Source organism: Entelurus aequoreus, linkage group LG03 (assembly GCF_033978785.1).
Source record: "Entelurus aequoreus isolate RoL-2023_Sb linkage group LG03, RoL_Eaeq_v1.1, whole genome shotgun sequence".
In the NCBI taxonomy this organism is placed as follows: Eukaryota; Metazoa; Chordata; class Actinopteri; order Syngnathiformes; family Syngnathidae; genus Entelurus; species Entelurus aequoreus.
Genome location: NC_084733.1, coordinates 76,237,579 through 76,261,607, shown reverse-complemented (window position 1 = coordinate 76,261,607; position 24,029 = coordinate 76,237,579). Strand labels below are relative to the sequence as shown.

The 24,029-nt window shown below is 39.4% G+C and overlaps 1 long non-coding RNA gene across 1 annotated transcript in view; it reads right to left on the bottom strand.

The window, feature by feature from the left end:
• LOC133645791 (uncharacterized) overlaps positions 1–17,811 on the bottom strand; it is a 33,837-nt gene extending 16,026 nt beyond the window's left edge. Inside the window, exon 1 of the long non-coding RNA XR_009825209.1 lies at positions 17,721–17,811. This is a non-coding gene — a long non-coding RNA (uncharacterized LOC133645791). The remainder of the gene's footprint in view (positions 1–17,720) is intronic.
• Positions 17,812–24,029: the final 6,218 nt, after the last annotated feature.

The window sequence follows — 24,029 nt, the reverse complement described above, 5'->3', positions numbered from 1 at the left end:
ATTTGTCCGCGCTATCGTCATGGAGTGAAGCTAGCGTCGTTAGCATTAGCTCATTTGCTAACATGTTTACAAGTGTGTCTCTTAGTATTATTAACTTACAATGGCATTATCTTTGTATTGTTTCAATTTCACAAATTCCTCAGTAAAGTCACCAAAACGTCACCGTGGAGTTATTGAGTCTGTTTAGCTGATTGCAGAGTGAGCTTCCGCAGCTCGTGGGTCCAAGACACATACTTGCCAACCCTCCCGGTTTTACCGGGAGACTCCCGGTATTCAGCGCCTCTCCCAATAACCTCCCGGCAGAAATTTTCTCCCGACAAACTCCCGGTATTCAGCCGTAGCTGGAGGCCACGCCCTCTCCAGCTCAATGCGGACCTGAGTGGGGACAGCCTGTTCTCACGTCCGCTTTCCCACAATATAAACAGCTTGCCTGCCCAATGACGTCATAACATCTAGGGCTTTTAGAGAGTAGAGTGCACAACTGCGCACACAACAAGGAGACGAAGCAGAAGAACGAGGAAGTTACAGACATGGCGACGCCGTCGACGAGCAAGATGAAGAAATACGCTTGCAAGTTCCAAAACGAATGGAAACAAGAATTTCAGTTCATCCAGGACAGTTCGAAGGGGAAGGGGTATGTATGTTGCCTGTACATTTTGTAGAACAGACTTCTCCATTGAACACGGTGTCCGAAATGATATACTCATTCATGAACGGAGAAGTTAAACAGGACAATACTGCCATCTACTGGATAGCCTCCGGAACACTGAAATTCAAGTATTTATTTTATTTATATGTGTAATAAAAAAAATAAAAATAAAAATATATATATATATATATATATATATGAAGTACTTGAGTTGGTGAATTCTAGCTGTAAATATACTGCCCTATTAACCACGCCTCCAACCACGTCCCCCGCCCCACCCCCCTCCACCCTCCACCTCCCGGTATCGGAGGTCTCAAGGTTGGCAAGTATGCCAAGACGATGACTTCTGTTTTGTTTGATCATCCGTTTTACTGCCGTGTTACAGACACAGTTTGGAAGCAACTAAAGTATGTAAATAAACATTTACAAAATCTTTCTGTGTGAATAACTCATTTTGCAACGTATATATCAAGAATAAAATGACCCCTGTGGAGCCCATCGACATCCAGGGCCAGGATGTGGCAATAGTGGGGCAGTACAAGTACCTTGGAGTCCACTTGAACAGCAGACTGGACTGGAAGGACAATAGCAAAGCTGTATACAAGAAGGGCATGAGCAGACTCTTTTTCCTGAGGAAGCTTAGGTCCTTTAATGTGTGCAGAAAGCAGTTGGAGATCTTTGTTCAGTCTGTTGTGGCCAGTGCCCTGTACTTTGCAGTGGTTTGATGGGGGGAGCAGCAACAGCAAAAGGGACTTAAACCGGATTGACAAACTGATCCGGAAAGCCGGCCAAACTATTGGCACGCAGTTAGAGGCGTTTGTGTCAGTGAGGGACAGGAGGTCACTGGACAAACTGCTCGCCATCATGGACAATGCTGACCACCCACTCCACCAGACAATTGAAGGACAGCTCATACTCCAACAGGCTCCTTCAGCTTCGTTCCCACAGTGTTCGATTCAAGAACTCCTTCATTCCGCACTCCATCTAGCTGTATAATCACTCGCCATACAGCAATAGACGATATCTGTCTATTACCTGACCGCTTCCATGTTAGCTACCTCTTTTTGTTTATAATGTATATTTTCTGCTGGATCTACTCTCTATTTAATGTTCCCCTTTTTTTTTGCTGCAGCTGTTACATATACTGTAATATTGTACATGCTAACTGGGATTTGTTATATATTGTATATGTTATATACAAATATAATATAATATAATAATATAATATATCAGTATATATTATATACTGTATATTAGGGCTGCAACAACTAATCAATGAAATTGATTACAATCGATAATAAAAATAGTTGGCGATTAATTTAGTCATCGATTCGTTGGATCTATGCTACGCGCATACGCAGAGGCATTTTTTTTTGTATTGTTTTTTTGTTATTTTTTAATAAACCTTTATTTATAAACTGCGACATGTACAAACAGCTGAGAAACAATAATCAAAATATGTATGGTGCCAGTATGCTGTTTTTTTTACAATAAAATACTGGAAAGGATAGAAATGTAGTTTGTCTCTTTTATCCGATTATTAATCGAAGTAATAATCGACAGGTTAATCGATTATCAAATTAATCGTTAGTTGCAGCCCTACAGTGTATATATAATATGTCAATATTACATATATGTTATATATTATATTTCTACTATGGTACATTTTTAGTCTACTTAATACCTGCATTATTCTTTCCATCCTTACCCTTTCCATCCTTTGTAACTGAGCTAATGTGTGGAACAATTTCCCTTGTGGATCAATAAAGTTTGTCTAAGTCTAAGTCTAATATTTGAGACTTATAGTCCAGTGCGGCTAATATATTGAACCTTTTTCTTCTAAAATTTAGCGGGTGCGGCTTATATCCCAGTGCGCCTTATGGTCCGGAAAATATGGAAGTTCAAAATGTGTATTGTTCGATTTAGGTTAGAAAAAAAAGTTCATTTGAGAGTTACAACCAGCAAATAGCACCCCTTCCATGGAATGGCTCTTCATATAACTTTGGTAGGCATGTTGGAAATAAACTTCATAGGTTTTTGAACAGTCCCTTTGTTGCAGTTTCAGGGTGTGGCCTTTTTGTGAACGATTATTTTTCTTGGCAAACCCTCCCGTAAGTGGTCATGCATATTATATATATTGTATGTTTGAATAAGAGGAGGCTTTATCCGTATATTCCCTACTGGAAGGACATTTTCCAGTTCGTTGGAGCCAGGAGGAAAGCTACCCCCGCATCATTTATTAATAGTCTAGGCCATTTAAAAAAAAAAAAAAAAAAACAGTGCCTGTATGGGGGAGCATGTGTTTAAATGGATCACTTTTGGCTGTGATGTCACCGCCTTATCCCCCACCCCTTAAAAACACACTCCCTCGCATAAACACACCCTCTGTTTCCCTAGTAGTACCCACCAGCTGTCTCTCCTGCTGCCCTCAGCTGATGGAGCGCTGGGATGCAAAGGGGGTTTAGAGGAAGGGAGGGTCTGACAGCTGAGCAGATGCAGAAAGCCTTCCAGGGTTTGCCGGGGAGGAGCTATTTCCAAGCCACCCCGCAGCCGTGCAGCTGCCCCGCCCGGCACCAGCTGTCCCGATGACCGGCACAATCGTCCAGGAGGACAAAAAAAAAAAACCCACATACACTCCGGTCCAAAACTATCTCTGAGCGAACATGCCTTAAAAGGCTCTCCACTGCCCCCCATAACCCTTTGACCTAAGACCCCGAGGTCACAAAGAAGTGATGTGTTTTCAAAAGAGATATTGATTGGTACATTGACGTGCAACACGCTATGATATGATCAAAGGACGAGTGACACACCTGCTGTTTAGTCACTGCAGACCTCTGCCGAGGCTTAGATTGACAGAATGGTCTTTATATGTTTCATTGAAATTGCTAAGGATGAAATACTAATGTCATTTAGTAAACCACCGTAATGTATGTTAAAAAGGAAATGTACATTCAATGCTCCTTAATGAGGGTTAAAACGGCTATTTACAGTCGTGGTCAAAAGTTTACAAACACTTGTAAAGAACATAATGTCATGGCTGTCTTGAGTTTCCAATAATTTCTACAACTCTTATTTGTTTGTGATAGAGTGATTGGAGCACATACTTGTTGGTCACCAAAAACATTCATGAAGTTTGGCTTTTATGAATTTATTATGGGTCTACTGGAAAATGTGACCAAATCTGCTGGGTCAAAAGTATACATACAGCAAAGTTAATATTTGGTTACATGTCCCTTGGCAAGTTTCACTGCAATAAGGAGCTTTTGGTAGCCATCCACAAGCTTCTGGTTGAATTGTTGACCACTCCTCTTGACAAAACAACAATTTAGCTGTTTGGCCACAATACCCAGCAATATGTTCGGAGGAGAAAAAGTGAAGCCTTTAATCCCAGGAACACCAATTCCTACCGTCAAGCATGGTGGTGGTAGTATTATGCTCTGGGCCTGTTTTGCCGCCAATGGAACTGGTACCTTGAAAAATGAAAAAGGAGGATTACCTCCAATTTTTTCAGGACAACCTAAAATCATCAGGGTCTTGGGCGCAGTTGTGTGTTCCAACAGGACAACGACCCCAAACACATGTCAAAAGTGGTAAAGGAATGGCTAAACCAGGCTAGAATGAAGGTTTTAGAATGGCCTTCCCAAAGTCCTGACTTAAACGTGTGGACAATGCTGAGGAAACAAGTCCATGTCAGAAAACCAACACATTTAGCTGAACTGCACCAATTTTGTCAAGAGGAGTGGTCAAAAAGTCAACCAGAAGCTTGTGGATGGCTACCAAAAGCATCTTATTGCAGTGAAACTTGCCAAGGGACATGTAACCAAATATTAACATTGCTGTATGTATACTTTTGACCCAGCAGATTTGGTCACATTTTCAATAGACCCATAATAAATTCATAAAATAACCAAACTTCATGAATGTTTTTTGTGACCAACAAGTATGTTCTCCAATCACTCTATCACAAAAAAATAAGTGTTGTAAAAATGATTGGAAACTCAAGACAGCCATGACATTATGTTCTGTACAAGTGTATGTAAACTTTTGACCACAACTGGGTAGTTAAAGTAGCAGTAGAGTGGAAAAACTACTTGCCTCTATATTGAAGCTATTATCATATATATCTGATTTATGACACCAAAAGACTTCCAAAGTTTGTGAAGAAATAGATATGATTAAAATAGTATCAATCTGACGGAGATTCCTGAGCCATTTTGAGAGTTAATGAGCAAGCCAGTCACGTGATCCGTGATGTAGAGTTAGGAACCACAGATACCCCTCCTCATCAACAACAATGCTAATCAAGCAGACTTTGTGAGAGCCAACAACAATTAATTTGGGAAAAATTATGATCCGGGACCTTATATTTTTGAGCCAAACACAAAGAGGATGAGCAAAGTTTTAGAAGCCGAGTGCCAAACGGATGCAGCTTTATTGAAACACTATAGCATCAACAGCATTGCTAGGTGCTAAATATACAAACTAACCATAATAAACCATCATAACACAAACACTTACTGTACAATTTCCACCCTCACCTGGATGCCGACTGACGGGACGCTCACATAATCCTGTTTGGATGAAGACTCAATCAGAATCCTCACGAAGAGTTAAGAAAAAGTTTCAGCACCTTGCGTCTTTTTCACCATCTCGGGGGATGTCATGAATTAAAATCTAGAATGTACTTTTAGCAAATTTGAGACGAAGAAGACGCAGCCATCAGCTCAGGGTCTCAACAATAGCAGCGTAAGCTAGCATTAACTCAATGCTATCAATGCGCCGCTAAAAAGGGCCACGTGTGTTAGCGCTCATAATAATAACAATATCGCTCATATTTGGTTAATTTTCAGGCCACGACATGTAAATGGAGTGTTGTTGGCGCTTTCTGGATATTTTTAGAAAGAGTGTAATGAGCGCAATAGAGGACACTCCATCTGTTAGCGATTTATTTACGATTTCGAATGCATAAGAAAAGCCAAGCATATGTTCTTGTCTTACATAAGGATTGTGAATGATAAACAGAACATCTATTTCCAATGTTTGCGTATTTCCAGTATGACTTATCTGATAACATGGTGCAAATGCAGAAACGTTCTTACACTGACATAGAATCTACGGAAATCGCCGAAGATATTCAGAGGAATTTGTGTCACTTTGTGATGTTTATATTTTCACATACTTTGCGGATTGTACATACAATTGAATATGGCTTAATGGAAACAATGAAACACAATTACTGTAAATATATAAAGTCGACCTGTTTTTACACTCTACTGGTGCGTTAATATTCTTTTGGCAGCCCTATGAGCAGGCAGTACAGGTATGTTGTTGCAAGACATCAAATAAAAATGAACAGGATAAATTACAGTTAAAGAGGCTGTTTGCAACATTTAAACAGATGCCGAGAGAGCGCTAACTTTCCGATGTAGAGTTAGGACCTAATAACCTAACTATGTATGTACGAAACCCATGTACCCAGATTCCGATCTAACAAAGGTCTTAACTCATTCTCTTTCTATATGCCACATCAATATGGAATGCACTCCCAACAGGTGTAAAAGAAAGGGCATCTCTATCCTCCTTCAAAACCGCACTAAAGGAACACCTCCAGGCAACTTCAACCCTAAACTAATACCCTACCTCCCCGGATTGTAAATAATCAAATGTAGATACTTATTTTTATGCTTTCTGATCTCTCTCTCTCTATGTCCACTACTTGCTGTACATATCTTACCAAGTCAGTCCTACACTGTTCCAATGTCCATTTCTCTGATGATGCAATTGTTGATGACTGAAGTGTTGATATCAACCAAACCTAACCCCCCACACCCCCCCTCCACATCCCACACCCTGGGTTGTAAATAATGTAAATAATTCAATGTATATACTCTGATGATTATCTTGTGTGATGACTGTATTATGATGACAGTATATATCTGTATCATGAATCAATTTAAGTGGACCCTGACTTAAACAAGTTGAAAAACTTATTCGAATGTTACCATTTAGTGGTCAAGTGTACGGAATATGTACTGCACTGTGCAATCTACTAATAAAAGTTTCAATCAATCAATCAATCAAAAGCTTTGGGTGTTATTAGCTAACAATAGCGATTTGGATAGTTAGCATTAGCTATCATTGTTATTATATTCTATCACAACGACAACATGACTGCAAATTGCTTCTCTTGGCCTGCTTTTCTATGTGTGTATGCGCTCCCTGCGTATACGTGTGCAAGAGACTGAGTGACCAATGAAAACAACAATTATTTTGATGGGGATGGTAAACATGTTCATTACAAAAATGTTGTAATTGTGACAATTTTGAAACATACGCGTGCTGTTCAACCAGTAATGGTTACATAAGCTAGCTAATGGTGTTTTTGTAATATTTTTTGCTTTGAAAAATGTAACTGTGAACAAGTTGCAAATTGTAATTTTAACGCCTTTTTTAAATCATGACCAGAGGACTACCGATGAACACTAGCCTTCTGGTGTTCTTATGTTGGTGTTGTTATGAAATTGCATTGTCCTCTTGGAAATAAACTAATCTTAATATCAATCTTAAAACAGCCCCGCTTGGTACAAAGTCCCCTCATAATAGCTCATTGTCGTTTTTTTTACATTTTAGAATGAAAAACGTATCGGCACATCATTACGCTAGCATTCATGTCTGCTAATCATCAAAACAATACCTAGCCAACTTACCGAAATATTTTCCGCCACTTTGAATGAAGAATTTTAGAACCCGAAATTTCCTTTTTAAAAATATTAAAATCAAGCTAGGAAAGAGTGTACGCAGAGCAAATAACTTAGCTAACTAACATCTGCTGCTTATGTTAGCCAATAGCTTAAACAAAGCCTTGAGAAAATGATGTAACAGTTTCATTGGATTTTTCTTAATTAATCTTTATCTATTAGGTTTTACTACTGACGTATAAAATACTACACGGTCTAGCTCCATCCTATCTTGCTGATTGTATTGTACCATATGTCCCGGCAAGAAATCTGCGTTCAAAGATCTCCGGCTTATTAGTGATTCCCAGAGCCCAAAAAAAGTCTGCGGGCTATAGAGCGTTTTCTATTCGGGCTCCAGTACTATGGAATGCCCTCCCAGTAACAGTTAGAGATGCTACCTCACTAGAAGCATTTAAGTCCCATCTTAAAACTCATTTGTATACTCTAGCCTTTAAATAGACCCCCTTTTAGACCAGTTGATCTGCCGTCTCTTTTCTTTTCTGCTCTGCCCCCCTCTCCCTCGTGGAGGGGGTGGGCACAGGTTCGGTGGCCACGGATGAAGTGCTGGCTGTCCAAAGTCGGGACCCTGGGTGGACCGCTCGCCTGTGCATCGGTTGGGGACGTCTCTGCGCTGCTGACCTGTCTCCACTCGGGATGGTCTCCTGCTGGCCCCACTATGGACTGGACTCTCACTATTATGTTAGATCCACTATGAACTGGACTCTCACAATATTATGCTAGATCCACTCGACGCCCATTGCACCGGTCGCCTTAGGGGGCTGGGGGGGGGCTCCCCACATCTGCGGTCCCCTCCAAGGTTTCTCATTGTCCCATTGGGTTGAGTTTCTCCTTGCCCTGATGTGGGATCTGAACCGAGGATGCCGTTGTGGCTTGTGCAGCCCTTTGAGACACTTGTGATTTAGGGCTATTTAAATAAACATTGATTGATTGATTTATTTGAACAATAAATGTGTGGGTAAAAATAGCCTGAATCACATTGACCAGTGTTAGCTAGCTAGCCTATGTGTTTGTTAGCTAACTGTTTTAGGTCACAAGCAGTGCATTTTATGACCAAATTATAGATGGAGGGGGAAAAAAACTCACAATCCAATTTAAATTGTTGCCAAATGTGCTGGCAAACAACACGTTTAAAAAAATATATTTGCAATAGCTGCCATATAGTAAAGCCACTAAAATACCAGCAACAAACAAACACACAGATAATCAATATTGACTATTTTACTAAATTATCAACTATGCATCTCTTAACATTCACATGCAGTTTCTCCCATTTGTATCTATTTTTTAATGTAAAGGTGCTACTAAAAAAAACATCTCAATAACACAATACATGATAACGAAATACATGATATGTACAAATACACCACAGTGTTATCGTAATTAGTGTGGGTGAGGGGAGGCGTTTGAGTGCGTGTGTGTGCTTGGGGCCCGGGAGGGGTGAAAGGCAGGCGGGGGTCCCAGATGGATAATGGATGGGAAGTGTATTTGCAGGCTGGGACCCAGTAACGAGCCAGTGGGAGACTGTGGGTTGCTGACACGGATGTCCACCTGACACCCAATTACGCTAGCGACTCTTTCTCATTTCTCATTGTCAAAAATGTCTGCTTTCACCCGTTTAAGGTTTATTCGTTCATCTGAGACTACGTCTTATCATCCACTCGGCCAGGCGGCGTGAGAAAAAGTGCATATGCGTCACGGAATTGGCCATTCAAATCAGAATGAACTGTTAAGCGTGGAATATCAGGGAAATTGACATACATGCGACTGAATGCTGACATTGTGAGGAGAATTGATTGATTGATTGAGACTTTTATTAGTAGATTGCACAGTACAGTACATATTCCGTACAACTGATCACTAAATGGTAACACCCGAATATGTTTTTCCACGTGTTTAAGTCGGGGTCCATGTTAATCAATTCATGGTAAAGAAGGAAGGTTTGCCAGGGGAAATCATGTGTCCGGGGTCGCTCACCCACCCTCTCATGAAATAATTTCGAAAAGACCACTCGAAACAGCGGCTAAGTCTGCGAACAAACTACGGAGCTAATGCTAGCCAGGATAATCCAACACATCTCATCTGCTTATGTTGTTGTAGAAAAGAACTCCTAATGTACAGACTAGGGCTGTGTCACGATAGAAGTGGTTTAAATATCGATAAGTATTGTTAGTTTATATGACCTCTTGAAAATAAGGACCCGGATTAGGGTTGTCAACTCTTATATGTGACTGCCATCTACTGTTCACACTTATCATTACACCTTGTACCAAAAAAAAAAAAAAAAAAGTGTTTCGAGGTCGGTAAGCACAACCAGAATTAATACGTAGATTAGGTGCACCGGGTTATAAGGTGCACTGTTGATTTTTGAGAACATGAAATAATTTTAAGTGCGCCTCATACCCCGGAAAATACGGTAAATGTAAATAATGTTATTTCAAATGTAACCTTCTTCTAATTATAATCCCCTCAGCTATAAAAGCATGAATGAAAGGAAATGTCAACATAAGCATGGAAAACACATAATGTAAACACAATTCTAAAATCACACCGGACACGTAATGTGTGAATTATATTTATATAGCGCTTTTCTCCAGTGACTCAAAGCGCTTTTACGTAGTTAAACCTAATATCTAAGTTACATTTAAACCAGTGTGGGTGGCACTGGGAGCAGGTGGGTAAAGTGTCTTGCCCAAAGACACAACGGCAGTGACTACAATGGAGGAAGCAGAGATCGAACCCGGAACCCTCAAGTTGCTGGCACGGTCGCTCTACCAACGGAGCTATACCGCCCCTTTAACAATAAACTCTTAAAATGATTAGGTGCGCCTTGGTCTGACTACAGTCCATTTAAAACAATCTGAAAAACCGCCATACTGTCAAGGTGACTTTTCCTGTTTTATCCACAATTTATTCATTTTTACTTTCTCTTCTCATTCCATGCAAAGATTTAACCGCCAGACAGCAAGATGGCGCAACCAAACATAATAGTTGATACTGTTACCTGATTGGCTGTTAGCGTGTCACTCCCACTGATCAGTTATCACTTCCCGCGTTGCTTTAGCAAGTGCCTTTGTTCATGCAACCAACCTTGCTTCGCAACTTCCTGTTTCTTCCGACAAAGGAAAAAAAAAATATACAGGTAGATCGAACATTGTATTGAATGCATATTTAATTCTTATTGATTATGTGTCTATTGCGATATATGTTGACATATTTTTTTTGCCCAGCCCTAGTACAGGCAAGAACATCTGGTCAGTATAAAGGTTTCAAAAAACAATTTGTACTTATAGCACTCATTGGTACATTTATGTTAGAACATTATTATGCTTTGCTTTAAAGGCCTACTGAAATTATTTTTTTAAAATTTAAACGGGGATAGCAGATCCATTCTATGTGTCATACTTGATCATTTCGCGATATTGCCATATTTTTGCTGAAAAGATTTAGTAGAGAACAACGACGATAAAGTTTGCAACTTTTGGTCGCTGATAAAAAAAAGCCTTGCCTATATCGGAAGTAGCGTGACGTCACAGGAGGAAGGGCTGCTCAAATTTTCCTATTGTTTACAATGCAGCGAGAGAGATTCGGACCGAGAAAGCGACGATTACCCCATTAATTTGAGCGAGGATGAAAGATTCATGGCTGAGGAAACGTGAGAGTGAAGGACTAGCGTGCAGTGCAGGACGTATCTTTTTTCGCTCTGACCGTAACTTAGGTACAAGGGCTCATTGGATTCCACACTTTCTCCTTTTTCTATTGTGGATCACGGATTTGTATTTTAAACCACCTCGGATACTATATCCTCTTGAAAATGAGAGTCGAGAACGCGAAATGGACATTCACAGTGACTTTTATCTCCACGACAATACATCGGCGAAACACTTTAGCTACGGAGCTAACGTGATAGCATCGGGCTCAAATGCAGATAGAAACAAAATAAATAAACCCCTGACTGGAAGGATAGACAGAAAATCAACAATACTATTAAACCATGGACCTGTAAATACACGGTTAATGCTTTCCAGCTTGGCGAAGCTTAACAATGCTGTTGCTAACAATGCCATTGAAGCTAACTTAGCAACGGGACCTCACAGAGCTATGACAAAAACATTAGCGCTCCACCTACGCCAGCCAGCCCTCATCTGCTCATCAACACCCGTGCTCACCTGCGTTCCAGCGATCGACGACGCGACGAAGGACTTCACCCGATCATCCATGCGGTCGGCGGCTAGCGGCGGCTAGCGCGTCTGCTATCCAAGTCAAAGTCCTCCTGGTTGTGTTGCTACAGCCAGCTGCTAATACACACATCCCACCTACAACTTTCTTCTTTGCAGTCTTCATTGTTCATTAAACAAATTGCAAAAGATTCACCAACACAGATGTCCAGAATACTGTGGAATTTTGAGAAGAAAACAGAGCTTTTTTGTATTGGATTCAATGGTGTACCAATACTTCCGTTTAACTAGTGACGTCACATGCATACGTCATCATACACAGACGTTTTCAACTGGAAGTTTAGCGGGAAATTTAAAATTGCACTTTGGCATGTGTTGCAATGTTAAGATTTCATCATTGATATATAAACTATCAGACTGCGTGGTCGGTAGTAGTGGGTTTCAGTAGGCCTTTAAAATACTGTTCCAAATTGTCCATCGTATTGCATCAATACATGTAAGGATTGTTGGATTTAATTAACAGACATGTAATTACATTTTACTGACACAAAAAGCACTGTTGCACTCTAAGGTAAAAAAAACCAGAAATATAAAAATAAAAAAATTCGAGAAAAAGTAAAACAGAATTTGGAAAAAAAAATTAACAGACTCCATAAGGCCCTGCATGTAGTCTATGACCTTGCTCAGTGTTTACACAAAAACGATAGCGGTGACGTTTATAAATGTTGCGTTTTTCAGGCTTGAAAACACTGCTGTCACGTAAACAAACAGCTTAAACCACACTACTCACACGTTTTCAGTTTAAATGTTGTCGTGTCAACAGCTCGTCAAAGAGAACGCCGCTATTGTTCCCGCATAAACACTGAAAACGTGTCTCGGTAAAAACATGCAGGGTTTTTTTCCAAGTCTGGGCTAACAGGGATTGTTTTGAACACATTGTCCGTCTGTATGGGCAACTTTCATAAAAGATTTGAAAAAAAACTCCTGCTTTCACAGGATCTGTGTGTAAATGCTAGCTAGGGATGTGACTCTTTGGGCACCAAACGATTTGATTCTTCGGGAATACGATTCGATTCAAAATCCATTCTATATGCAAACCGATTCTCGATTCAAAATGTAATACTTTTTTTTAATAACAATGGGTGCCAGTTCTATGATTAACTACATTCCTCCATAAAATAGATAAACAGCTCTCATAATTGTTTGTATTTTTTTAAAAGAAAACTGGTTTTGTTCAACAAAATGCTACCCAAACATTTAATAAAGTCAAATACAAATAAGGCAACAAGAGAAGTATCCATAACATCTCTTTTCTAAAGTAAATCTGTACAGCAGATATGATCATCTACAGCAACAATATGATGTGTCTGAATGGTTGGACAGGATGTGTTAAAAAAATATATACTAAAAATAACAATTATTATTAATTTTTTGAATCGATTAGGAATCGTTATAAATAAGAGTCGTGATTCATTCGAAAACATTTTTTTTTTTTTTTGAAACTTCTAGTACATACCCCCACTAGATATGCATTTTAAAGGGGAACTGCAATTTTTTGGGGGCGTTTTGCCCATCATTATGAAATAAATGATGACGGATGTATTTTTATTTATTTTTTTGCCTTCTAAATATTAAAAAAATAATTAGATCAAAAGTCTGCTTACAATGGGAGACAATCCAATCTAATCCACTTTATTTATATAGCACATTTAAACAACAAAAATTGTTCCAAGGTGCTGCACAAAAATATTCAAAACAAGATTCAAATACTATCCTTAGCTCCACAAATGACTGAATAAAAACAAAATAAATAAATATAAAACCAATATAAAAAAAAGTAAAAATAAATATGATTAAAAACGATTTTAAAGGGTAAAACCAATTAAAACAATAAATAGAAATAACAATTTTAAAACACAGAGGACCACACAACTCACGTAGTGTTAAAAGCCAGAGAATAAAAGTGGGTCTTAAGACAAGACTTAAAACACTCCACTGTGGGAGCAGTTCGAACATGGAGGGACAGAGTGTTCCAGAGCTTAGGGCCGACCACAGAGAAGGCCCTGTCTCCCCTGGTTTCAAGTCTCGTCTGAGGTCCGAGATATAATGAGGTGCCAGTCCATGCAAAGCTTTAAAACCAAACAGCAACATTTTAAAATCAATTCTAAAATGAACAGGGAGCCGTTCAATTCCGCATAAAGAAACCCCTAAAAAACATGAGAGATAACAAACATGTCAGACTTAGCCTTGTCTTGGTTTAACTCTTATCTTACTGACAGGATGCAGTGTGTCTCCCATAACAATGTGACCTCGGACTATGTTAAGGTAACGTGCGGAGTTCCCCAGGGTTCAGTTCTTGGCCCTGCACTCTTTAGTATTTACATGCTGCCGCTAGGTGACATTATACGCAAATACGGTGTTAGCTTTCACTGTTATGCTGATGACACCCAACTCTACATGCCCCTAAAGCTGACCAACACGCCGGATTGTAGTCAGCTGGAGGCGTGTCTTAATGAAATTAAACAATGGATGTCCGCTAACTTTTTGCAACTCAACGCTAAGAAAACGGAAATGCTGATTATCGGTCCTGCTCAACACCAACATCTATTTAATAATACCACCTTAACATTTGACAACCAAACAATTAAACAAGGCGACTCGGTAAAGAATCTGGGTATTATCTTCGACCCAACTCTCTCGTTTGAGTCACACATTAAGAGTGTTACTAAAACGGCCTTCTTTCATCTCCGTAATATCGCTAAAATTCGTTCCATTTTGTCCACAAGCGATGCTGAGATCATTATCCATGCGTTCGTTACATCTCGTCTCGATTACTGTAACGTATTATTTTCGGGCCTCCCTATGTCTAGCATTAAAAGATTACAGATGGTACAAAATGCGGCTGCTAGACTTTTGACAAAAACAAGAAAGTTTGATCATATTACGCCTATACTGGCTCACTTGCACTGGCTTCCTGTGCACCTAAGATGCGACTTTAAGGTTTTACTACTTACGTATAAAATACTACACGGTCAAGCTCCTGCCTATCTTGACGATTGTATTGTACCATATGTCCCGGCAAGAAATCTGCGTTCAAAGAACTCCGGCTTATTAGTGATTCCCAGAGCCAAAAAAAAGTCTGCGGGCTATAGAGCGTTTTCTATTCGGGCTCCAATACTATGGAATGCCCTCCCGGTAAAAGTTAGAGATGCTACCTCAGTAGAAGCATTTAAGTCTCATCTTAAAACTCATTTGTATACTCTAGCCTTTAAATAGACTCCCTTTTTAGACCAGTTGATCTGCCGTTTCTTTTCTTTTCTTTTCTACTCTGCTCCGGGGTGGACCGCTAGCCTGTCCATCAGATGGGGACATCTCTACGCTGCTGACCCGTCTCCACTCGGGATGGTTCCCGCTGGCCCCACCATGGACTGGACTTTCGCTGATGTGTTGGACTTTCACAATATTATGTCAGACCCTCGACACCGAGGATGTCGTTGTGGCTTGTACAGCCCTTTGAGACACTTGTGATTTAGGGCTATATAAATAAACATTGATTGATTGATTGATATATTCCCACTCAGATGAAAAATGTCTCATAATCCTCGCAAAGAAACAGGGTGGTGGGCGAGGGGAACAAGCTTTTCGTGTGGTTCTCGCCAGTCCCAGGTCCTAAATGGCTATGAAAGTGTCCCAAGTTGTCAGAATACTTACTCAAACATTTAGGTGAGATGCATGATTTATGATCTAGAGCAGGGGTGGGCAAACTTTTTGTTTCAGGGGTCACATTGGCTTTTGAAATTTCACAGACGGGACATGATGCATTTCAAAGCATATCATATCTGTTGAAACTAAGAGTAGGCTTCTCAAACATGGGCTATTTTAATTATAATACACCTACTTTCAAAAAGATCATATCAGAACATCAAAGAAACGTAAAAATGGTATTAAAGGGTTTACACTTACGTTCTCTTTTAGTGGGAGCAGTGTTGTTGATCACCCTTTTATGCCAGTGCGTCAAGCTCTAGTATCAGTTTCGATGTGGCAATTTTCAAAACAGATCTTTGCTCAATTCTGTTATAATATTTGGCGGGTCAGTTTAAAGGGAGCATCGGGCCGGATGTGGCCCGCGGGCCGTAGTTTGCCCACCTCTGATCTGGAGTAAACTTAAAGGCAGCAAGGAAGCGAGGAAACAGCAGACCACTCGATGATGTAAACATAGGGACACAAGCTTGTGATCACAGCACAGCTATAAATAGTTTGTCTGCGTTAGCACTTATAATAACAATATCACTAATGCTTGGTTAATATTCAAGTCACGAAAGTAAATGAAGTATTGTTGCCGTTTTTTGAATGTTTATTTATCAGATTTTATGGGCGAAATAGTGGAGCTCCCATTAGCTCCGCTGTATGCAGACTTTTATTAACGTTTATTTAATACTTAAAATGCATTAAATCAGTGGTTCTCAAACTTTTTTTGTCATCCCCCACTTTGGACAAGGGGGAGTTTTCAAGCCCCACCTGCCCCCATCACCCTAACAGAACGCTAATGCCAAGCTTAACATTTTCAAATGTATTGAACATCAAGTAACATCAAGTTGTATACATTCAAACTCAATAACATAAAATTACATCAAGTTCAATAATAACTAAAATAACTGCAGCTGTGGTATAACTTGCATCAAGTTCAATAATAAATACAATAACTTGCATCAAGTTCAATAATAAATAAAACAAAAGTGTTATAACTTGCATCAAGTTAAAAAATAAATCAAATAAAAGTCTTATAACTTTCATCAAGTTCAATAATACATCAAATAAAAGTGTTATAACTTGCATCAAGTTCAATAATAAATCCAAAAAAAGTGTTATAACTTGCATCAAGTTCAATAATAAATCAAATAAAAGTGTTATAACTTGCATCAAGTTCAATAATAAATCAAATAAAAGTGTTATAACTTGCATCAAGTTCAATAATAAATCAAATAAAAGTGTTATAACTTGCATCAAGTTCAATAATAAATCAAATAACTTGCATCAAGTTCAATAATAAATCAAATTAAAGTGCCACTTTGCAAAAAAAAAAAAAAGGAGGAGTTACGCATTTGGCAAGACAGGGGAAGTGAACATGAGTTTTACAATACTCCAGCATTAGTGGCTGCAATGAGCCTGTTTTGCACTGCACAGCTTTTCAAATCGGGGTTGCAGGCTTGACACTGTCACTCTTAAGTCATGCTCAATGTTCAGCTGAGACCTGTACTTCGTTTTGAGTGAAGCAACAGCTGAAAAGGGCAAAGGGCAAAGGGAGAAGAATGGACACAGCTCTCTGCCCGATGAGTGGATGATTAGCGCGGATGGGTAGCAACCCATCCGCGCGAAAGTTTGTTCCGCTTAGCCCCGCCCCCAGTAGTTACTGTTGCTATGTCTGTCAAACGTTCGCTCCTACCTAGAAATTTAAAGCCTACAGGAAAAATAAGTAATTTACATTTTTTTATATAGCGGATTTCACAGACAGAATCACAGTGATTTACAGTGTGTATAGAAAATGAAAGCATAGTAAAAAAATAAATCTAAGAATATAATAAAAAATAAAAAAATTCCTCCCGTTCCTCGCGCCCCACCTGTCATGTCTCTATTCCCCACACTTTGAGAAACGCTGCATTAAATTAATGCGCCACGTATGCTTAAAATGATCAAAATATGTAAATGTTAAATGTTATTATAAATAGGCCCGGTACTACATTACATATACTTACATCATGTATATAAAACCTCAATGGAGGTGTTGGGTGTTTTTTTAGGGGTTCTATAGGCGGAATTAAACGGCTCCCATTGTAAGCGGACTTTTGATCTAATTTATTCAATATTTCGAATGCAAAAAAATAAAAAAATCTATCCGTCGTCATGTCTTTCATAACAATTGTAAACAATAGGCAAAATCCCCCCAAAAAGTGCAGTTCCCCTTCAAGCAAATGGTCAGATGGATCTATTACAAATACTGTATGCTTTAATCCTCCTTAATAGTGTGCAAGTGGTTGTTTTGGCTCAGAATAGCCACAGGGTCCCTCACCGGCCATCATCAGATCTTTGTCACAGACTTGGACCTTTCAGCTGTACTAGTTCATCAAAGAGGACCCGTACCAGAGACCTTTGAGGACCCCCTCATCTCAAAGTAAGGTGAGCTGCTGCGTCCCCGTCCCTCCACCTGCTGTGGCCGTCACACATCAGCAGTCTGGTGAAAAAAAAAAGAGGGCGTCAGCTGGCCAATAAGGTCCCTAAAACGGAACGCCACAGCCCATGTTAGTGTTTCTTGTTGGTGCCACTATCTACTTTGGAAGGTGCCGTCTTTTGCTCTGGAGGAAAGAAACGTAGCACATCCCACTGGTGCGTGCAGCACTTTTATCTTGTGGGATAATCAAAGCCGAATGGAGAACGTTTTTTGTGAGGCCCACACTCAGTGATCAAAAGGCTGCAGATGCTTTCAAGTTTTCCCATTGATCCACTTCCACACGCTACCTCAGAGCGAGCTGCTTTTTCTGCTCCGGTCAATACTTAACTGACTGTTGTTGCTTCATGCATCGTGCAAGCTTTTTAGTCAACTATAGCATCTGTCAAAAAACGTGATTGACTACGACTCCTATAATGTCATTAAAGGGGCCATATAAGGATTTTTTTTCTACATGTAAAACACTTTCTTGTGGTTTACGTAACATGTAATGGTGGTTCTTTGGTCAAAATGTTGCATAGATTATGTTTCACAGACCACCTTCAAGCCGCTTTCTGACCGTCTATTCAGGATACGTCATTTTGTGGGCGGTCTTACTTACGTGCCTCCACTTCGACAGCATATTCTCCCCGTCAGCCAGGTTCTAGTTTTTAGCACTACTGACAGATCCATCCATTTTCTATCGCTTGTCCCTTTCGGGGTTGTTTGTATTAAAAAAATGGCAACACCTGCTTTGACCTGCTCAGTGGCCTTGTGGTTAGAGTGTCCGCCATCGGATCGGAAGGTCGTGAGTTCAAACCCCGGCCGATTCATACCAGAGACTATAAAAAAACTATAAAAAAAACCTCCCTGCTTGGCACTCAGCATCAAGGGTTGGAATTGGGGGTTAGCACCGCTGCTCCTCACTGCTCCCCTCACCTCCCAGAGGGTAGAACAAGGGGATGGGTCAAATGCACTGGGTAATTTCACCACACCTAGTGTGTGTGTGTGACTATCAGTGGTACTTTAACTTTAACAAGAGGATAAAGCAAAATAAGGAACTGAACAAACTCACGCAAAGCTCTTCGGGTAAATTTCTACCATATATGGACATATCCGCTAACGTCACCGATGGTAAAAATGAAACAACAAATTCGGCTTGTCTGGAGGACATATGAAGGAAGGCAAAATTGTTTTATAAATATCTCTGCCATGACTTGTCGGGACTTATTTAGATCCCAAATACACACAAAAACTGGTACCAATAGGTAAGAAAATATGATTTTGCATAACAGGGCCCTTATAATGTGCATCAAAATGTGGCAAAAAATTTACAACATCAGAAAAAAATAATTTAGATATATTAGCATATTAACTATTATAGACACGCAACATGCAAACTACTAATAAAACCAACTAACTCGAAAAGCACTCAGAGAGGGCAGACCTCCACCAGGCTGTTCTTGCTCTCTAGTAAAAAAACAATTTTTTTAAATCCTGTAATCAGACTATGAGCCGGACCACCCCCAAAAATCTCATCACTTATTCCTTAATAAATGTCTGACATTTCCTGAAAGTTCAATCGAAATCCACCCATATGTTTTTGAGCTGTGTTGCTAACTGACAAAGAAACAACAGTAAATATGTAACTTTCAGGCAGAGGCAATTTATCGAAGGATAAATGACATTTCCACGTCTGTGCATGTTTGTGTTGTTTGTCTGGCACTTTCAAACAAGCGACAAGAGGGTCTACTCTTTGTGGAGTTAAATAAACCGAGTGAACCCTCTTGTTAGTCATTCGCTCCCTTTGTCTCGGTGTGTGGAGGCGGGGCATAGACACAGACAGAAGTTGAGCTGCGTAACGTAACCTTAAGGTAACATAACAGAAATAATCAGAATCACCCCCTAAATTGAAGTGATTGTTTGTAATCCCATTTCGGACATTTGATGAAAGTTTCATCAAAATCCGCCCATAACTATATAACTAGCAGACAAACAAACCCTGTTAATTTCATAACCTCCTGGCAGATGTAATTAGAGCACAACTTGTTTAAGTAGCAGTAATTATAATAATAAAGAGATGCAAACTGTTAAGCGTGGTTCTGAAAATTAACATTTTTATTAGTCTTATACAGTGTTTGTATCTGCTTCGGTATTAATAATTCAGATTCAAATTATTACACATATTGTATAAGATTATATCATATGATATATGCTTGGATCCTAACCTATAAAGCTGTGTCTGTATGCACCTTTAACAGTATAAACAGTAATATTCTAGGTTTGTTCTTATTCTGAGCAATGATTGGTTTACAGCCTTTCGGGTTCTTTAACCCACGCCCCTAGAAACATAACGCTTGTTCTGATTGGTCAATTCAAGAAAGGGACCCGGAAGTTAGCCTTTTTATGCTTTTAAAACATCATAAACGCCAGCAGAAAACATATAAATGTTTTATATGACACATAAAGGCCCGTAGCTCAGTAACAATCAGTAACCATGCCTCCAGGATGTTTTTAATTTTAACTAAACAACAGGGCTAGCAGCAGCAGCCACATTAGCAACATGCTAACAAAGCTAGCTCGGCCACACATACATAAATGTGATAATGTGATCAAACTTACAGATTGCATGTTGCGTAAAAGGGTGGAAGAAGCTGGTATGAATCCATCCGAGAGTCTTGAAAAAACAGTCTGGATGGTGTTAAATATGTCAAACAATTCCCAGACCATGTTGTTAAATGAAAATATGTGACTCCATTAGAAATAAAGTTACATTTATTGAAAAAACATACAACATCCTCCGGGACATAAAATTGATTTATGGCTGTCGATCACAAATTAATCTGTCTGTATTATATTGATTTTTATTTTTTTGGACAGTCAAACATGTTTATTTAATAACAAGCAGCTAGTTAGTGTTTACTGCTGCTTCTTTTTTTTAAATATATGTTGTTTTATTTTGAAGTTAATTCAATACTTCCGGTTTGATTGATTGATTGAGCCTTTTATTAGTAGGTTGCACAGTGAAGTACATATTCCGTACAATTGACCACTAAATGGTAACACCCGAATAAGTTTTTCAACTTCTTTAAGTCGGGGTCCACTTAAATTGATTCATGATACAGATATATACTATCATATATACTATCATCATAAAAGGGGTGGGGTGGGGGGGGTGTAGGATATGGACATCAAGTAGTGGACATAGAGAGAGAGAGAGAGAAAGTAAAGTGCAATAATTGTTTGACTTCCGCGTGGCAATCATTTTTTTCTTTTTTGGACAGAGACTCAATCTATCAATCAATACACTTTATTTAACCAGGTAAAACAAAACTCATTGACAAAAAATAAAACAATAAAAAAATCAAGTTACAGAGTCACATATAACAACAAAAACGGCAGCAGTCACACAACACAATTTAAAAAATAAATGACTTACAAATATTAACATAAAAACATGTGATAGATTAAAAAAAAAATGTTTCAGTAAAAACAATTTAAAAACAGGAACAATGCTAAATAGAAACACGTTTCTCCATCCTTTAAAATGGCCTGAAATTCCCCCAAAGCGTTCCGCTCAGATCCTTTTGCAAGTCAGAAGTTATGTAACTAGATTTTTTGCATTTGAATTTTGTGAACTAAATTTATTTTCATCAAATAATGCTGACATTTTCATTGAATACGCACTTGTGGGGAAAATTGGTGTGTTTAAAGGCCTACTGAAACCCACTACTACCGACCACGCAGTCTGATAGTTTATATATCAATGATGAAATCTTAACATTATAACACATGCCAATACGGCCGGGTTAACTTATAAAGTGACATTTTAAATTTGCCGCTAAACCTCCGGTTCGAAACGCCTCTGAGGATGACGTATGCGCGTGACGTAGACCGGCGAACACGGGTATGCCTTCCACATTGAAGCCAATACGAAAAAGCTCTGTTTTCATTTCATAATTCCACAGTATTCTGGACATCTGTGTTCGTGAATCTGTTTCAATCATGTTCATTGCATTATGGAGAAGGAAGCTGAGCAAGCAAAGAAGAAAGTTGTCGGTGCGAAATGGACGTATTTTTCGAACGTAGTCAGCAACAACAGTACACAGCCGGCGCTTCTTTGTTTACATTCCCGAAAGATGCAGTCAAGATGGAAGAACTCGGATAACAGAGACTCTAACCAGGAGGACTTTTGACTTCGATACACAGACGCCTGCAGAGAACTGGGACAACACAGACTCTTACCAGGATTACTTTGATTTGGATGACAAAGACGCAGACGTGCTACTGTGAGTATGCAGCTTTGGCTTCTAAACATTTGATCGCTTGACCGTATGTGCGCAACTTTTTTTTGCGTATGTACGTAACTTTTTTAAAATATATAAGCTTTATGAACCTTGGGTTAGGTGAACGGTCTTTTGGGCTGAGTGATTGTGTGTGTTGATCAGGTGTTTGAATTGTATTGGCGTGTTCTATTGAGCTAGGAGCTAGCAGAGGAGCTAGGAGCTAGCGTAACAAACACGCAGGTGTTTTTATGCAGGATTAATTTGTGGCATATTAAATATAAGCCTGGTTGTGTTGTGGCTAATAGAGTATATATATGTCTTGTGTTTATTTACTGTTGTAGTCATCCCCAGCTGAATACCAGGTACCGTGAGTATGCAGCCTTGGCTGCTAAACATTAGATAGCTTGACCGTATGTGCGCGTCACGTACCTAACTTTTTAAAAATATATAAGCTTTATGAACCTTGGGTTAGGTGAACGGTCTTTTGGGCTGAGTGATTGTGTTTGTTGATCAGGTGTTTGAATTGTATTGGCGTGTTCTATGGAGCTAGGAGCTAGCAGTGGAGCTAGGAGCTAGCGTAACAAACACGCAGGTGTTTTTATGCAGGATTAATTTGTGGCATATTAAATATAAGCCTGGTTGTGTTGTGGCTAATAGAGTATATATATGTCTTGTGTTTATTTACTGTTGTAGTCATTCCCAGCTGAATATCAGGTACCGTGAGTATGCAGCCTTGGCTGCTAAACATTAGATAGCTTAACCGTATGTGCGCGTCACGTACGTAACTTTTTAAAAATATATAAGCTTTATGAACCTTGGGTTAGGTGAACGGTCTTTTGGCCTGAGTGATTGTGTGTGTTGATCAGGTGTTTGAATTGTATTGGCGTGTTCTATGGAGCTAGGAGCTAGCAGAGGAGCTAGGAGCTAGCGTAACAAACACGCAGGTGTTTTTATGCAGGATTAATTTGTGGCATATTAAATATAAGCCTGGTTGTGTTGTGGCTAATAGAGTATATATATGTCTTGTGTTTATTTACTGTTGTAGTCATTCCCAGCTGAATATCAGGTCACCCCCGGCTCTCACAGCATCTTCCCTATCTGAATAGCTTCAACTCCCCACTAGTCCTTCACTTGCACTTTACTCATCCACAAATCTTTCATCCTCGCTCAAATTAATGGGGAAATTGTCGCTTTCTCGGTCCGAATCTCTCTCACTTCATGCAGCCATCATTGTAAACAATAGGGAACTTTGCGTATATGTTCAACTGACTACGTCACGCTACTTCCGGTAGGGGCAAGCCTTTTTTTTATCAGATACCAAAAGTTGCAATCTTTATCGTCGTTGTTCTATACTAAATCCTTTCAGCAAAAATATGGCAATATCGCGAAATGATCAAGTATGACACATAGAATAGATCTGCTATCCCCGTTTAAATAAAAAAAATTCATTTCAGTAGGCCTTTAAAAATTGCAGTTTGTTAAAATGCAATGTTCTGAAATTCAGTGTAAAAAATACAGGGCAAAAAACTTAACCCAAACACTCTGAGCTCGGATGTATTGCTTCAGTCTTAATTTACTGGAAGTGGGCGTTGAGTTTTGAAGCAACAAATATTTCAACACTGAATTTATATACACTTGTTTTTTTTTACACTGAATTTCTATATAATGATACATGGGTTATACTTGTATAGCGCTTTTCTACCTTCAAGGTACTCAAAGCGCTTTGACAGTATTTCCACATTCACCCATTCACACACTGATGGCGGGAGCTGCCATGCAAGGCGCTAACCAGCAGCCACCAGGGGCAAGGGTGAAGTGTCTTGCCCAAGGACACAACGGACGTGACTAGGATGGTAGAAGGTGGGGATTGAACCCCAGTAACCAGCAACCCTCCGATTGCTGGCACAGCCACTCTACCAACTTCGCCATTTTTTTACACTGAATTTCTATTTACTGATT